This window comes from Rhinopithecus roxellana, unplaced genomic scaffold, assembly GCF_007565055.1.
Source record: "Rhinopithecus roxellana isolate Shanxi Qingling unplaced genomic scaffold, ASM756505v1 contig423, whole genome shotgun sequence".
NCBI classification, from domain to species: Eukaryota; Metazoa; Chordata; class Mammalia; order Primates; family Cercopithecidae; genus Rhinopithecus; species Rhinopithecus roxellana.
In genome coordinates, this window is record NW_022143100.1 from 549 (window position 1) to 10,752 (window position 10,204).

At 47.6% G+C, this 10,204-nt stretch overlaps 1 long non-coding RNA gene and 1 pseudogene across 1 annotated transcript; one reads left to right on the forward strand and one right to left on the reverse strand.

The window, feature by feature from the left end:
• The first annotated feature begins 210 nt into the window (after positions 1-210).
• On the forward strand, positions 211-4,862 carry LOC115895994 (annotated as a pseudogene).
• Positions 4,863-8,068: 3,206 nt separating this feature from the next.
• On the reverse strand, positions 8,069-9,946 carry LOC115895996. Its single transcript, XR_004056031.1, has 3 exons — positions 9,876-9,946; positions 8,751-8,896; positions 8,069-8,171 (listed from the first exon to the last, which is right to left on the reverse strand). It is a non-coding gene; the product is annotated as an uncharacterized LOC115895996 (long non-coding RNA).
• Positions 9,947-10,204: the final 258 nt, after the last annotated feature.

The following is a 10,204-nucleotide window of genomic DNA, read 5'->3' on the forward strand; positions in this document are numbered from 1 at the left end:
AGAGAACAGCGTGGAGTGAGCTGGTTTGTGGGGTTATCTTTTCAGTCTCCTCCTTTTGGGGCCTGGGAGAAGGGAGCAGCAGATGGCTAGGCTCCCACCACAGGTCATCGAGGTCACCTCCAGGTGGCTGCCGTGATGGGCGGGGTGGGGGGCATGTTCACACCCACTCTGAGGGCACATCCCAGCTGCTGCACACCCTTCACTTCTGCGATGCTGGGACTGCATGCTCAGGCACAGTGGGGGGCCTTGCTGCACTCACTCGTCAGGGAGCTCTGGGATGGTGCGTGTGCCCTGGGCTGGAGTGACTGTGACCACATCAAGCAGTCCACCAGTGGAACCAAGTGGTGCATGTTCATCAAGTCCATGGGCAGCTACTGTGGCTACCTGGCCAACATGGGGGGCTAGCGGCCGGAGCCGATGCTGTATACATTTTCGAAGAGCCCTTCGCCATCAGGGATCTGCAGGTATGTGACCGGGCTGGCCTTGGGGGACCGTCCCCTTGGGATCCTCTCGGTGCTGCGGAGTGAAACATCGTGTGTAGGGTGATTTGATTTTCGAGGGGGCATGGAGACGGAGGTGCTACCGAACACGCCACGCTTGATGCCCTTCGCATCGCCCAGGTGCCTCTCCTGAGTGTCAGGTGACAGCGGATGTGCCTGGTTGGGTTAGGGTTAATGACGACACCTTCTAGTCTCGTGTGTGAAACACAAGCTTGTTTTTTTGATGTAGTCTGTTGTGTAGTTAATGTTTTGTCACTTCTGTCACAAACGATTTGAGTGCCTCCACTGACAGTCACCACTCATGTCTGTGACTGGCTCTGAAGCTTGCTGCAGCTTCTTTTAAATCTTGAGGCCTCTGATGCTGCATCTGCCTCTAAGCTGACACAGACACGGCCGTGGTTTCTTGGCAACTGTGGCTCTTTTAGAGAAGCGTGTCGCTGACCCCGGGGTCTGCCCCTGCTTCGACGGCACAGCAGAATCCAGGCCTGGACCCTGCAGTGTTTAAAGTTGCTAAACTCCACGCCTTGGTAGATAAAATGCAACTTGAACAATTGTCTTTAGTTAGTTATATAAATAAATACATAATATTATAGATTGCTCTGCAACCCAGGCTGGAGTGCAGTGGCGTGATCCCGGCTCACTGCAACCTCCGATTCCCAGGTTCAAGCAATTCTGCTGCCTCAGATTCCCGAGTAGTTGGGAATACAGGCGCATGCCACCATGCCCAGATAATTTTTGTATTTTTGATAGAGATGGGGTTTCACCATGTTGGTCAGGCTGGTCTCGAACTCCTGATCTCGTGATCTGCCCATCTTGGACTTCCAAAGTGCTGGGATTACAGGCGTGAGCCACCGTGCCCAGCACCATTGTCTTTTAAAAGGTTAGGATGTTACTTGTTTCTGAGCCAAATAGATCAAGTAAAAAGGGCCTTGGTGTTGTCGCTAATTACGTGACATGTGAATCACGAATTTCTTCACTGTGTGAAATTAAATACTGTGGAGTCATTCACTGCATTGCGATGCTTCTGTCAGCGGTGGGTCCCATAAGATGATACTGGAGCTGCCCCAAACAGGTGCACTGTTATTTATCTTTTATAGAAAGATTATATATATTAAAAATATATATATTATATACATATATATATATTTTTTTTTTACTGTGCTTTTCTACATCTAGACATATTTAGACACACAATTGCCTGCAGTATTCGACAGTCCCAGACATTCAGGTTTGTAACCAGGAACAACAGGTGTGCGGCAGGCCCTGCCTCCTGGGTTTGTGAGAGTTAACTGTAGGATGTTTGCGCAAGGCTCAAGTGACCTAGCAATGCATTTCTCAGAACATATTCCCCTGCTATGTGACTCATGACTGTATTTCAGAAATCTGTCCAAAGATCCTGCCTCACCATCATTCAACCTGGCAAGAGCGTAAGAAGAGAAATTATGATTTGTTGTTGTTGTTGAGATGGAGTCTCGCTGTGTCACCCAGGCTGGAGTGCAGTGGCACAATCTCAGCTCACTGCAACTTCAGCCTCCTGGGTTCAAGTGATTCTCTGCCTCAGCCTCCCAAGTAGGTGGGACTACAGCACCCACCACCATGTCCGGCAAATTTTTGTATTTTTAGTAGAGGCGGGGTTTCACCATGTTGGCCAGGCTGGTCTCAAACTCCTGACCTCAGGCAATCTACCCGCCTTAGCCTCCTAAAGAGCTGGGATTACAGGAGTGAGCCAATGCGCCCAGCCTCCTACTTTGTGAAATTCTGCCACCATGCCCAGTGAGAGATTGATTAGATGTAAAAAATCTCCATTTTCTTAGGATGAGTCATTAGAGAATTACCTCCCTCTTGTAATCCTCCCAAGATGATCTGATATAGGATGTTATTCTTTCCTAAGACAATCTGTTCCTTAAGAAATCTGTGTGTGAATGAGAGTCTACAAAATTCTTTGGTCAAACACTGTTCATCAGGTCATCACAGGAGATTCCATAGAAAGACCACAGGTCGCTCTTTTCCTCTGAGAACGCCGAGCCAACATCGTCATGAAAATAAATAAGGAGCAATAGAGCCATGAATGAGCACTAGGCCAGTCATGGAATTATCATCTTCACAGGGACCCTGTTGATTCCGGAAGGCGTTTCGAGTGGTCCCCGTGAGGACTGCTCACCGTGCCCTGCACTCGGCATTCATCACTGCAGACGTGCTCTCCCCGCCTGGGGGAGGCTCCCCGGGACCCGAGCCGTGAGAGCTTGCAGCCTCCTTGGCCACGCTCACCACCACGCATGGTTGGCACTTCCCGCCCTGCAGGGCCTGGCACACAGGTGCTTAGCAGAAGTTTATTGTTTGATTAACAAAATGCTCTTTTCCAGTCCAGTGTGGAGCACCTGATGGAGAAAATGAAGACCACCATCCAGAGGGGCCTTGTGCTCAGGTGAGTCAGAGATCAGGGCTGATCTTACGGTCACCATCACACTGCGGTTCTTAGATTCTGGTCTGTGCCTTTGGGCTGGATGAGTGGTAATTTCTTTGCCGCTGGAGTCACTACACGCTGAGCAGATGCAGAAGAGAGTCATGGTGCATTGCTCTAAAGACTTGCCCGCATTTAGGCAACTAAAATTTTTGCTTTATAGTCTTACTCTTTTAGATATCTCACAGTAATTTCTCTAATTAGCATCTGATGTTTATGAAGGAAGAAGGAAATACAGTCATTCCTCTTAGCCCCAGGGAATGTGTCCGAAGACTCCAGTGGGTGCCTGAAACTGGGTATAGTAACCGCCCCCTGGGAGACTTTTTTTTTTTTTTGAGACAGAGTCTTGCTGTGTTGCCGAGGCTGGAGTGCAGTGGTGCAATCTTGGCTCACTGCAACCCCCACCTCTTCCAGGTTCAAGAGATTCTCCTGCCTCAGTCTTCTGAGTAGATGGGAGTACAGGCACCCACCACCATGCCCAACTAATTTTTGTATTTTCAATAGAGATGGAGTTTCACTGCGTTGGCCAGGCTGGACTCAAACTCCTGACCTCAGGTGATTTGCCCACCTTAGCCTCCCAAAGTGGTGGGATTACAGGCATGATCCCCACCGTGCCCAGCCAAAACATCTAAACTTTTAAGTCATGTCAGACATCACCAGCTTTAGGATTCTTTTGTTGGTGAGGTTTAAGTAATGGGGATTTTTAGGGAACTGTCAGCTTTCATGAAAACACTGACAACCCCATTACTTGGAAATGCTTATTCAAATTAAACACTTCATCAAGTTAAAAACTGGAGCTTCCTAAGATTTAAAATGGATTATCAGACATGTAATATAGTTGACACTCACCCCCAAATCAGAATGACCCAGAATGAGCTGCATGCAGGCATATGCGTGTTGTGAGCTGAGCTTGGGACACAGCGTTCCAGCATTCCTAACTCACACACACTGCTTCCTCACCACCTCCTATTCTTTATACTTTTAAACCAGAGCCCATGAATTTATTGCAGACAGCTGATGAATCCCCTGAAATGATGATGAAATAGTAGGCATATGTGTGATTTTGTTAAAGAATAATCCACAACAGTTATCAGATTCTTAAAGCTGCAACCCATCCCCACCCCAGATGAGTTTATGAAATCCTGATTGAAGATTTTAAAATATTGGAGACTGTCAGTTGACTCGTTCCATTTGTTAAAATCCTCCTCTTACTGGGGAGGGGGAACACTTGACACTTTTGCCTAACAGGCTGAGTTCAGGCTACAGGAATCATAGATTTTTTGTTCTGTTCCAGCTATCCATAAAGACCTGGAAATAAAAATATGAATTCTGTGAAATAGAAATCATCATTTCTATTGAACAGCAAAGTGTTACTGTATAACTGATATTTCATATGACTCTAACCACCAACAGGGTGGGGCACCCTCTCCATTTGATAGAAACTTTGGAACCAAAATCTCTGCCAGAGCCATGGAGTGGATTACTGCAAAACTCAAGGAGGCCCAGTGTAGAGATAAGGGGTCCGGGGAGGGAGGCCATCTGCCTTGGTGAAAATACTGTCCTATCGGGGAGAAGTAGGGTGATGGTTCCTTCAGTTCAGTAGTGAGCTGCGTGTGATGTTCTGACTCCTGCTGGTCTCTGAGCATTGCTATTTAACCAAACTTGAATTCCTGCGATAAGGTCAACTTGGGCGTGGGTGACATGCTCTCTTTTATCACTGCTATATTCAACCTGCAGTTCTTTTGTGCAGGCTTTTTGCTCTGGAGATCCTGAGCGTCAGCCCGCAGTTTCCCTCACAGTTTAAGTGGGGCCTTCTATTTTTTGGATGTTTGTTACGACAAACTCCTTGTGACTCCACCTATCAGAACTTCCAGTTTTGAGGAAGATTTGGCTGCTGAATGAATTGTCCATGTTTGTAGAACTATGCCTGTTTTACCTTAAATCAGTTTGGTAAGTTACATATTCTAACAAATCTTTAGATAAACTGAAAAGTTTTAAAAAACATGACATTTTGTATAATACTCTTGTTAATGGTTCCAACGTGGCTGGTCCTCATTCCTGAGTGGCTATTTGTGCCAGCATCTTTCTTGCCCCCATCCCCCCCAGCTTTCTTCGGTCATACCAGTTGTGTGCTTTTATTAGGGCAAACCATTATCACTGCCAATGTCCGACTTAGAAGAATGACGGTCTGCAAAAAACAGTGATGTGAATAGTTTCAATCGGTTTGTCTTTTTGAAGAACTGACTGATTCTCTCTACATCGATTTTCTTTTGCTAATTTAGCTATGGATGTTTCTCACCCCTCAGTGTGTGTATTCGTTGAGCATCAATTTCTTAAGGTAATTTCCCTATTCCACTATTTAGTGAAAAATTCTCTCCACTGAGAGGAAAAACAAAAGCTGCTTTCCAGGAAGCCATCAGGGCAATCCTACAAGAGCAGAGCTGCACAAGCCCAGGCTGGGCGCTGGCCACACTGCGTGGTTGTTCTCGGCTGTTCTCGGCCTCCCCCGGGCTTCCAGGCCAGGTTCAGCATGGTTCCCAGGAATCTCACTTCTCATCTTGCCCCATGATTCTGCTCTCCCACCTGCCCATGTGACAGGGTGTTAATATTTTTTAAATCTTTTATAGGAAAAAAATTGACCACTGATGATTCCATTTGTGTGTTGGGAATAAGCAAAAGAAACTTTATTTTTCAACCTGTGGCAGAGCTGAAGAAGCAAACGGATTTTGAGTAAATTGCAGTCTTATTGACTTAGCAAACCCAGCCAATGTGAGTACAGGACAGGGGAATGGCCATTGCTGTTGCTTTTGGCAACTCATTCAGGGGTTTGAGGAACTAGCTTTTCTGAAGCTCAGTTAAAAAATACTAGGTCTTGGCCAGGCACGGTGGCTCACACCTATAATCCCAGCACTTTGGGAGGCCTAGGTGGGTGGATCACAAGGTCAAAAGATCAAAACCAGCCTGGCCCACATGGTGAAACCCAGTCTCTACTAAAAATACAAAAATTAACCGGGTGTGGTGGCGCACACCTGTAGTCCCAGCTACTCAGGAGGCTGAGGCAGGAGAAATTGCTTGAACCCAGAAGGCAGAGGTTGCAGTGAGCTGAGATTGCACCAGTGCTCTCCAGCCTGGGGACACAGCGAGACTCTGTCTCAAAAGAACAACAATAAGAAACCACCACTAGGTGTTTGGGAAGAATTTTTAAAAATATAAAACAATGGTTTCATTTGACCCTGAAATTGGCTTTATCATCTAGTTGATTCAGCCGACCCTACAATCCCCGTGTTTCTGGCAAGACCACTCACTGTGCTGGCCATGGCATCTCCCAGCCTCACTGCTGCCCCCCATTCCCTCCGCAGGCACAGGATTCCCAAAGAACAGTGGTGGCTCAAGCTTGCGGCCCCTCATGAAGATCTTGACCAAGTACAAGGCCAGCTATGACGTGTCAGACTCAGGCCAGCTAGAGCACGTGCAACCATGGAGCGTCTGACCCAGTCCTGCCTGCATGTGCCTGCAACCTGGACTCACCGTGGACCATCTGTTTTTGTAACACTTAAGTTATTTATCAGCACTTTATGAAAGTATTATTGACATTAATACCTAACCAGCAAGCACCTGTCACCGCCCGTGTGCCCCACCAGCTCCAGTGCGTGCTGTCTGTGGACTGTGTCTCATGCTTTCAGATGTGCGTATTAAACGTTTGCCTACAACTCCAACAGTCCTCTGTTTTAGTTTCTTAAGTAGGAGATTAAAACCTAAATCTGTCGGTGGCTACTAATGGTTTTCTCAGCACTTTTGTGGGCAAAGATTATAAAAATATTTTTATAGGGATCACTGAACTATGCACAAGTCATAAAAGGAGAAAAAAGCCAGTTCTTTACATAGGCCAAAGGGAACGCCATGTTTATTGCCATGTGTCAGTTTCCATCCACAGCAGCAGGCCAGGACCCTGTGCCTCGACCACAGGCTCCTGCTCTCCTTAGAAAGTAAAAGAGAATACATGAATCTTATCTACTAGGCCTCTTGATTGCAATCCTAGCTGCATGTTAAAACCACCAAGGTAGGGGTTTGAAAAATCTGATAGCCAGTTGCTTGTCCAGTCCAAGCCACGGTCCTCGCTGGGACCTAATTTGGAATTCTCTGATGACTCTTGCCAGAATAGACATGGGTGCTGGGGTGACAGCCCTGCCGCCCTCGTGGGCCCCTCTCTTGTAGGGACAGCATTTCTGCCTCTTAGCTCTAGTCTGCAAGAGACCACAGTTGTGCCTGAGAAGCAGGGGGTGGAGAGCTGTATTGCGGGAGAGGAGACGCCAAAAACAAGCTGTTTGGGAAATCAGAGTCCAATGGCCAAGAAGAGCTGGCATGGAGGCTTTCCTTTCTGGCTCTGTAAAGACAAAGCGAGCGCTTACTCACCCCAGCCCACCTGCTTCTCAGGACTGCTTCCATCCGGCCACCCCGTTGGACTTCCGTCTGTTAGGAGGATGCTCCCACAGGGCCTCGTGTGTGATCGAGTTTCATGATCAGCACAGGCAGACATGGGACACCTTTGTGTACCTTTTCATTTTACTTCTTTTAGTAAAGGCCCTAAATGCTACTTAAAATAATGACTCAAGCAGAGGTTAAGTCAGAGTTGCCCTTTATTTTTAGATTCTTAATAAATATTCTAGACTAATGAGGTAAAACAAGCCTTTCTGTCAGTAGAAAGTGAAAATTCTATGTGGTGCATCTTTGCATTTCGTGCATGACTGTTTCAATGAACTTCCTGGTCACTAAGATTGACTTGCCAGTCAGTGGCAACACCTTAAGAATGACACAATATTCTTGGAAAAAGCAGTAGCATTTCTGACTTTTCATATTCAGCTCTAGAGGCCGATTTTCTCAGGGGCTCCTGCACAGTCGGGGGCACCAGGGCCACTCATCTGATGATCCAGGATGGGTCCTTGGCGATTTTGGGGTTCTCGGGTCTGAGGATGGCCAGGCCATGCATGCTCTTCCCAGTGCCCAGGTACCTGAGAGGAAGGCAGGCAAGGTCAGCCAGGACTGGCTTCTGCGTCAGTGCCGTTAAGGCCTCCAATCCCAGACGCTGTCTCCCCCGCTCCCCACTCACCTATCGCTCATGGCCAGGAGCTTGTCGTGGCTGACGGAGAAGAGCTGCTCCCTGTGGGCCTGCTTCATCTCATCTGAGAGGCCATACAAGAAGTGGTCCATTCCTAGAAGACAAACCACAGGCACGGTGGGGCTGCCCCTAGGAGCTCGCAGTGGGCTGTGCACTTGTGTCTCGGAGGGGACAGGTGCAGCTCACTGTTATTTCACATACGTGTTTCAACCATAGGGTCGTGTCTAACAGCCCAGAGATCACACCCTGACCTCCAGCTCCCATGAGCCATGCTGACTCCTACCCAAGGCCTGCTTCTGCAGCGTGGACTCAGTCAGGGCCGCATGAAGCTGATAATGCTGTGAGCAAAAGTGGCTCTACAGAGTAACGTGGCCAGGCCAGGTCCATGCCCATGTCGTCCTTCCATCCTAATGAGACCAGACACTGCCGTGGGTTGGTCCCACTGGGCCTCAGGTCAGTAAAACTGAAATGACAGGATGCACTCTTCTCGCCCGGATGTCGGGAAGCGTGTTTCCAAGGCCAGTGTTTAGGGTGTCAGATGTGGAAATTGTATCACAGGCAAGGATGGAGGCGCCAGAAGCTGGTGTTCCTGCCTGTGTATGAGGGGAACTGGGAAAACAGCAATGTCATCTGAGGCTATGGACTGAGATTCTCACTGTTATACTCACAATACCTTTGTCTGAAGGAGCGACAGGAGCATCTACGGTTGAGAAGACAGAAAGTTTGCGTTTGTTGATGTCTTGCTGCGTGAATTTTCCAGACTTTGCCCAGTCAACAGCCTTCCCACAAGATTGGAGCGTCTCTGTTGTATTTGGGTCCCTAGGAAACCCAGAGAAATAAACAGGCAAGCATTTTACCAATGGAAAAGTTTATGACAAACCTGTGACTTAACAGTTCAACATCTTCTATGGGTAAACAGCTCTATTTTACACCTGATCTAGTCCAAACAGCCCACTGACAAATTGCTCAATTACTCTCAGTGGAAATTTAAGTCCCATCACATAAGACTTTCAACACGTTCTCCCTCTTAAACAAGGTCTGTCTGCATAATGTCCTCCCCAGATTATTTAAATACACCTCTCTGTGACCTCATCAGGAGGGGAAATATGTGGAGGGTGGGGGCAGGTCAAGTGACAAGGAAATTACAGAAGACTCACATGGAAAAATTAAGCAAACAAAGGTTTTCCTTTAATCTCCCTTAAGGACACATGCAGGGTAGTGCAAGAATCAGCCTGAGGGGCTGATCCAGACTTCCCTTTGTGTAAATGGAAAGAGCGCAGTCCTCCCTTCACCCTGACTAAGAGCTGCAAAGGGGCTGTGAGCTGCTTCCCCATCCTTGTCTAGAAGAGTGGCTTCCAGCACAGCAACGGGGGAGAACTCGGCAGGGTGGCAATGGCTACCGACTTCTCTACCTACATGCCTGCCTGCATACCTACCTACCTACCTACCTAATCTATCTCTGCATCCATGAGACAGGGTCTCACTCTGTCACCCAGGTTGGCCTGCGGTGGGCGCAATCTGCTCACTGCAGCTTCAACCTCCCTAGGCTCAAGGGATCCTCCCGCCTTAGCCTCCTATAGCTAGGACCACAGGCACTTGCCACCACGCCTGGCCAGCTCCTTCTTAAAAAGTGTCAGAATACAGGTTCTCTTGGTCAGCAAAGCCATAGACAATCAAGAATTCATTGTTTTAGAGTAACGGTGTTATGTTTATGAAAGCTAACAGAACTGCATGCACATCAGGCACCTCCGACTGAAATGAGCTAAGAATGCTCTCAGGCTGTATCTCAGCCCCTCACCTGGGGCCTGTGTTCCAGGTCCCCCAGAGCAGGGTTGCAACCTCAGACAGCCACTATGGATATTGTTTTTTTCCTATGCCTATGAAAAAGTATAGATTAGGTGCAGCAAGATATTAACAAAATACAACAATTACACTAATAAAAGTTATGCTAAGTAAAACAAGCATTCTGTGAACAGAAGCTCTTGGATACCCACAGTGTATCTGATGACCTAGATGGCTACTGAGTGACCAACAAGCAGGTACCGTAGACAGCATCAGCTTTCATCCCACTGCTTAGAAGAATGGTATAAACACTTCCAAAGTTTTAAATTGTATGTCTGGAATTCT